General features: G+C 47.1%; 1 long non-coding RNA gene across 1 annotated transcript; it reads right to left on the bottom strand.

The window, feature by feature from the left end:
• Nucleotides 1–3092: 3092 nt before the first annotated feature.
• LOC116884492 lies at nucleotides 3093–7495 on the bottom strand. Its single transcript, XR_004385872.1, has 2 exons — nucleotides 7044–7495; nucleotides 3093–3423 (listed from the first exon to the last, which is right to left on the bottom strand). It is a non-coding gene; the product is annotated as an uncharacterized LOC116884492 (long non-coding RNA).
• Between the last annotated feature and the right edge of the window lie 117 nt (nucleotides 7496–7612).

Here is a 7612-nt window from a genome sequence, read left to right as displayed (position 1 = left end):
CAGAACAAAGAACCAGGAGAAGGTTGTTAGACCCAGTTCCACATGCATCTAGGATGCAGGCTAGAATGAATCTTCCCTGGTTCTTAAGATAAACCAGGAAGGAGAATCCACCTCCCCTATGTTTGTGTAAAGTGTTTCTCCTCTGAATTCTTACAAACCCAGTCCAACCTCTCCTGAGGAACCACCATGGGCAGACCCCCAAGCCATGGCAGGAGCTGCAACCATCCCTTGTCTCCCCTACTCCTGGACCACCTGACTAGTAGACATTAAAAGTTGCACCGTGCAAGGCTGCTCCCACACACTGGCTCCCCAGCACAGACCTTCAGGGACTCACTGTAGGCAAATCATCTAAACTCCCTGTCAAGATGCAGTAGAAGTAGTTAATGCTCTGAAGACAGCGTCCAGTCTCTTCTGATGATCACTTAAGAGTTAAAATCCAGACCTCACCATTGAACACGGGTGACCCTGGGCAAGTCACTAAACCTGCCTCTAAGCCACCTCTGTCAACAATTAAGGCCGATCCTTGCCACCAGTTGATTCGCTCACCCGTGAATCTTCGTGATCAAGTATTTTATTTTCTCTCTCTCTTTTTTTAAATCATGCTGGTGAGCAAAGCAACACCTCATAAACACCAGGCAGATGCTGTACCATGGACCCATAGCCCAAACTCTTACTGCTTCTTAGCAATATAAACATTGAGTACCTTTACTCCCACGTCTTCAGAGACAGAAACCAATGACCTCTGAGAGTTCAAAGCCAGCTTGGTCTACAGAGTTAAGTTCCAGAGCAGTCAGGGCTATATCGCGAGTCCCTATCTCAAAAACAAATTAATAAAACCCCCACAATGTAGAAACAATAGTGAAACATCAAGGACAATGTTAATATTGCTTCCGTGTGCCAGCAAAGTACTTGATACATTTTCTTTGATTGTCCTGGGATCAAATGTAGAGCTTCCCACATGCTGAACATACATTCCGCCAGTGATCCACTCACCCCAACCCAGCGTCCATGAGCCTCACCCTCACGAAAGATTCTATTTTTTTCTTTTTCTTAAGATTTTGTTTATTTTATGTATATGAATACACTGTAGCTGTCTTCAGACACACCAGAAGAGGGCATCAGATCCCATTACAGATGGTTGTGAGCCACCATGTGGTTGCTGGGAATTGAACTCAGGACCTCTGGAAGAGCAGTCAGTGCTCTTAACTGCTGAGCCGTCTCTCCAGCCCAAGATTCTATTTCTCAAAAGTGGAAAGTAAAGCCCAGGCGAGCTGAGCGCTGTGGGCTGTCTGAACTGTCAGAGGAACTCTATGCTGGCCACGGCAGCAAGGGCGCGTCGAGCAGTCTCCAACCTTCATGTGAGAAAGAAATTGGCCGTTCTTCTTTTGAGGTTGGGGGGGAAAACGAGAGTTCAGAAGAAGTGGGATTTGAGCTCATGTGCCACTCCCTATGGACCCTGGGTATTGGTCCTCCATGTTGACCGTGCATTGTGCACACAATAAAGAGCATGAAGCAGGAGGCTGAGCTGCCTCCGTGTGGTGTGGAATGGAGGACGCTGTCCAAGCTGGAGCAACAGTTCCCAAGGAAACGGCATGATGGGAATTACTGAAAGCAGCAGTGCACTTCCACAGGGAATAACTCTTTTATTTTCCTGGAGGGTTTGGATTTGGTTGTTTTGACGGAGTCTCCCTAAGTAGTGCAGGCTAGCCTTAAACTCAGGACTCTCTCACCTCAGCCTCCCAAGGGCCAAGATTACTGGCGGGCTCCATCGTGCCAGACTCGAGATGGCTCGGCAGGTAAAGGTGCTTGCTGCCAAGCCTAGAGAACTGAGTTTGATCCCAGGACACACATATAGAAGGAGAGATCAGCTCTGAGAGGTTGACCTCTGACCTCCACCTGTGTGATGTGTCATGTACACGCACGCACACGCGCGCGCACACACACACACACACACACACACACACACGGGCGCGCGCGCACACGCGCACGCACGCACAAATAAATAAACACGCAAACAAATAAATAAATCTAATAATTTTAAAGCAAATCACCATCTTTTTGACCGAGTGTGTTGAGAGTGGTGATTTTTACAGAGACCACGTTCTGTTCTCCGTCTGGAGGCTCCGGGCTTCAGATAACAAGGCACTGTTGAGAGACGGTGAGTGAACTGCACTTGGTCTGTCTGGAAGTCAGCGGTTCGCTGACATTTCAGCCTGGAGGATTTTTGCCAGCTCCTTTAAAGGTACCAGAACTTTCGCTATCCCGAGTGAAACCGACACACGGGCAAGCAATGGAGATCTGTTTGTTTCTGCAACCGGAGATAAAAAGAAATCAGAAGGGGTGACAGGCAAGGAGGAGGAGAGGTAGAACAAGGGAACAAGGGGTGACGGGGTGGGTGGGAATCATGCTGGGGTAGGATGGAAGACAGCAGAGCAGACTAAAGTCCTGAGAGTCCCTACTGGGACAGAAGCCCTAAACTCAGCATACAGAAATGCTAGGGCGGGCGGCTGTGGCCTAGCCAGATCGGAAAATAGCAAATGCCAGGCAGCTCTCAGGGGCCCAGCAGGCCCGCGAGACTCACTGACCTCATAGCCCGAGATCCAAAGGGAAAGTCTGTCCTAATCGTCTTACCACACCTCCCCCAAGACGCGGGGTCCACACGTAAACAAATGAGCTCACTGCCCACAGCCCCCTCTTGGGCATTCTCTCCCTGAGACCAGTCGAGGTCCCCAGGGGCTTCCCCTCCCCTCCTAGAACCAAGGGCTCCTTAGGTGTTGACACAGCTACCACCACCTCTGAGAAAGGAGGACCCTGGAAAAGCTATCTCCTGCCTGCCTTCCCACTACTTTTCCCACTGGGGCCTCCTCACAATGGAGCCAGACCAGACCCTGTTGCTGAAGGGACCAGCAGCCAGCAGCAGCCCAGCCCCCTCCTCCACAGAAATAGCCTGGGGATTAAATTGCTCTAATCTCCCAGCTTCGGAGGAAGCTGAGCTCCCCTTGACCCAGAGGAAGTAGATGCCAAAGGCCCGCGCCTTTTCCCCTCATGCCTCATCTCCACTTCTCTCTCCTCAGAAAAAAAAGACCACAAACCTCCCCGAAGGAGAGCCGCGCCTCTGCTCCCTTATCTCAGGGAAGGGTTGCCAACGCCAGGCTGTGAGGCTGTTAGGTCTCTGGTTTCTTCCAGAGCCCAGAACTAGAAGGAACTGGCTTTCTTCCTCTGGGAACCTGGATTTCCCAGATCTTCTGATTCTTTTTCTGTGAACTCTGTGCAGCAAAGCATCTGGGGCTCCAAGTGTCGTCAGCCTAAAGGTTTTGTCTCTGACACCATGTCTTCCCTCTCTCACGGGTGATAAGTCTTCAGCATTTTGGGGGATTCAGGAGATGTTCGCCCCTAAATTGTACATTGGTGTTCAGGGGAGGCCTTTAAAAAACAAAACAAAGGGGTTGGGGATTTAGCTCAGTGGTAGAGCGCTTGCCTAGCAAGCACAAGGCCCTGGGTTCGGTCCCCAGCTCCGAAAAAAAAGAACAAAAAACAAACAAACAAACAAACAAACAAAAAAATACAAAAGCACCATGCCTCTGTTACAACAGTGGTGATGCAGGCCTTTAATGCCAGCTCTCCAAAGTCAAAGGCAGGAGGATCTCCAGGAGTTCAAGGCAAGCATAGTCTATGTAGTAAATTCCAGGACATCCAGGGCTGCACAGAGAAACCCTGTCTCAAAAAACAAAAACAAACAAACAAAAAAAAAAACCCAACAAAACCAAACCAACAACAAAAACCCATCTGCACCCTGTAACCTTGAAAACACACACGGAGTCTGTCTGCCTAGGAAGGGACCCAGGAAAAGCATTTCTGAGGTGCTCTGCCTAGTGCAGGGAGAGACAGTGAGTAGCAGCTTGTCCTGGCTTACACTAGTGACAGACTTTTCTGTTTGTACCAAATATGGCACGTGCCTTTTAATGTCAGCATTTGTGAGGTGAAATTTCAGCCTCCACTACGTAGTGAGTTGGAGGCCAGCCTGCTTGGGATACATCAGAAAAGATGTCTCAAGAAAACAAACAAACAAACAAACAAACAAAAAACAAAAAACAAGCAAACAAAATATTGTAATACCCACAGTATTTAGAAAACACAAGCTATAGAACTGTGCAGAAGAAAACGTCTAGGTCACCGGTGTGAACCAACCTCAGGGTCAGCGATGCTAATATTTTGGGTTATCTCTTCATTTTTCTTCAGATTTAGTGTTCCAAACGGGCACACAGCATACAGTTACGAGGTCTCCCTTCACCTTCCTCTGTAATCTAGTGGCACGGGCTCCTTGCTCAGCTCTGGAGAAAGCAGGAGTTAGTTTTTGTGGGGTGTATTGGTTTCGTCTTTATTTTTTGTTCTTTTCAACAGTGAGTGTCAAGAATAATTTACCTTTCAACCCACTGGTTCGGCTTCTGTGAATCTATCTTTCAAGAACGATTAGATGCTTGTACAAACATATAGAGGTTTTAGTGTCATCTATAATAAAACATCTTCATAAATATTGTACAAAGGCTAGAGGAACATAAAGTAGGGAAGGCAGGGTGTGAGAGACAGGTCTGGAAGGAGTCGGGGTGAAATGATCAAAATACGTTATATTGTATAGAACTCTCAAAGAATTAATAAAATACTTTTTTAAACAGAGGGATAAGTTTAATAAATTATAGTTGCTCATGAAATGAAATACTCTTTATTTATTTTTTTTAAATAAAACACTTTTTAAAGGCCAGGCGTCCACACATATCTGTAATCTCAGCATTTGTTAGACAGAAACAGAAAGTTACTCACAGGATCAGGGCCAGCCTGGACTATGTAGCTTTCAGGCTAGCCTGGGCCACATTAGTATTAAGTTCCCATCTTAGACTCCTTTGTGGTTAGAGTCTTACTATGTAGCCTTTGCTGGCCTAGAAACTCACTGTCTTGACCAGGCTGGTCTCAGACACTCAGAGACACCCACTTGCCTCTGTCTTCTGACTTGGTACCATGGCGGTGCAGGCGCCGTCAGCTGGGAACAAAGGTGCGCACTATCATGGTGGCGAAAGATAAATAAGTCACTTTTTAAACTAGACGTGGCGGCACGCACCAGCACTTGAGACGAAGTAGTGTCAGGAGTTGGATGCCTGCCACCAAAATAAATAATTACTGTTTTCAAAGAATATGTAAAGCCCATAATATCTTTCTTTCCTTACGACTCTCCAGGACATCCACCTCAGCTCTCAAAATGTACGTGTGTGCCTTATGGGAGTATACCCCTCGTAACCCCCGCCCCCCTTGATTCTGTTGTAACCCCCTTGGGAGGTTACCCTGTCCCCTAGCCCCGCTGCTCATAGCCTTTGGTCTCAGTGACAACCTCTGGGACAGCGCTTACTTTATCATCCTTTATCATGTACGATTTTGACTTGCTGTCCGGTTTTTACGTGTAGAACAGATTTGTGTGTGAACGTATGACCACGTGTACATGTAAGAGCAAGCCCTGGGGATTACAAGCTGCCTGCGGGCTGAGCCCTGGCTTACACATCTCCCTTGTCACCTCTTCAGTCTCAATAGACCCACTGTTGGTATTCTGTCTAAGCTCCACCCCCACAGTTACCTGGCAACAGCCAGGTAAGCTCCGCCCCACAGTTGCCTGGCAACAGCATCTGTGCCTGACATTATATTAGGGGCTGCTTGGCCCCTCCTCGCTCTTCCTGTATCTTCTCTTCTCTTCTCTTCTCTTCTCTTCTCTTCTCTTCTCTTCTCTTCTCTTCTCTTCTCTTCTCTTTTCTCTCTTCTCTTCTCTTCTCTCTTCTCTTCTCTTCTCTTTTCTCTTTTCTCTTCTCTTCTCTTCTCTTTTCTCTTTTCTCTTCTCTTCTCTTCTCTTTTCTCTTTTCTCTTCTCTTCTCTTCTCTTTTCTCTTTTCTCTTCTCTTCTCTTCTCTTTTCTCTTCTCTTTTCTCTTCTCTCCTCTTCTCTTTTCTCTTTTCTCTTCTCTTTTCTCTTCTCTCTCTTCTCTTCTCTTCTCTTTTCTCTTCTCTTCTCTTTTCTCTTCTCTCTCTTCTCTCTTCTCTTTTCTCTTCTCTCCTCTTCTCTTTTCTCTTTTCTCTTTTCTCTTCTCTCTCTTCTCTTCTCTTCTCTCTCTTCTCTTCTCTTCTCTTTTCTCTTCTCTTCTCTTTTCTCTTCTCTCTCTTCTCTCTTCTCTTTTCTCTTCTCTCCTCTTCTCTTTTCTCTTTTCTCTTCTCTTTTCTCTTCTCTCTCTTCTCTTCTCTTCTCTTTTCTCTTCTCTCTCTTCTCTTCTCTTCTCTCTTTTCTCTTCTTCTCTTTTCTCTTCTCTCTCTTCTCTTCTCTTCTCTCTCTTCTCTTCTCTTTTCTCTTCTCTTCTCTTTTCTCTTCTCTCTCTTCTCTCTTCTCTTTTCTCTTCTCTCCTCTTCTCTTTTCTCTTTTCTCTTCTCTTTTCTCTTCTCTCTCTTCTCTTCTCTTCTCTCTCTTCTCTTCTCTTTTCTCTTCTCTTCTCTTTTCTCTTCTCTCTCTTCTCTCTTCTCTTTTCTCTTCTCTCTTCTCTTTTCTCTTTTCTCTTCTCTTTTCTCTTCTCTCTCTTCTCTTCTCTTCTCTTTTCTCTTCTCTCTCTTCTCTTCTCTCCTCTCTTCTCTTCTCTTTTCTCTCCTCTCCCCTCCCCTCTCCTCTCCCCTCCCCTCCCCTCTCTCCTCCCCTCCCCTCTCTTCCCCTCTCCTCTCCTCTCCCCTCTTCCTCCCCTCCCTCCCCCTCCTCTTCTCTTCTCTTCTCTTTTCCCTTCTCTCTTCTCTGCTCTCTTGCCCTCTTCACTTTGTCCCTTCTCTTCCCATCCTGCCCCCTTTCCTCCACGTGCTCACGGCCAGCCTTTACTTCTCCCCTCTTCTACTTTTCTTCTCTCGTCAAACCTCTCCACGTGGAACCATGTTGGCTTGGTGTGTTCTGTCTGGACTCGAGCCGAGCCGAGATTTTAAACCCCAACACCCACGGCCCCTCATTTTGCTGAATTTGTTCTGGTTCCCTACGAACCTTCTGAGAGTTCAGTGCTCCTCAAACTGGCTCTCCCTGCCGCATCCAGCCGAGTCGGAGCGTCTTCCCCGTCTCCTCAGGGATACCCAGATTCATTTTTGAGTCGCTGGCTACGGGATGCTCCCACTGGGTTTTTCCATTCTCATAATTTGTCTCATTCGTTCCTATTGCTGCTACTTGAGGAAGGTCAGTGTCCCGACCACTGCTTTTGTCCGGCCAGCTTTGCCTTTTCTGCTTACAGCTTTTTGTCCCTTCTTTGCCCAATTCTGCTTAGGCTCTCTTCCTCTGGTCTCCTGTTCTCAGACGCTGCCATTTGGCATTAAAGGAGGCCCCTATTTAATGAAACACTGGCTCCATATCCTACTACGTGGATCCCTTCTCGATTTGATCCCAACCCATCCATCTTCCTGTTTTGTGTCACGGGACTTCCTAATTAATGTCTTCTAACTCCTGCCAAATCAGGGTATATGCTAATCCCAGGACACAGTCTGCATCCTCGTGATTTCTCCACTTGCCACCTGTGTGACCTTGGATAATTTATGTGACCTCTTCAAGCCCAGCCCCTCATC

This window comes from Rattus rattus, chromosome 15 (genome assembly GCF_011064425.1).
Source record: "Rattus rattus isolate New Zealand chromosome 15, Rrattus_CSIRO_v1, whole genome shotgun sequence".
Classification (NCBI taxonomy): Eukaryota; Metazoa; Chordata; class Mammalia; order Rodentia; family Muridae; genus Rattus; species Rattus rattus.
This window is presented reverse-complemented; position numbering and strand designations above follow the sequence as displayed.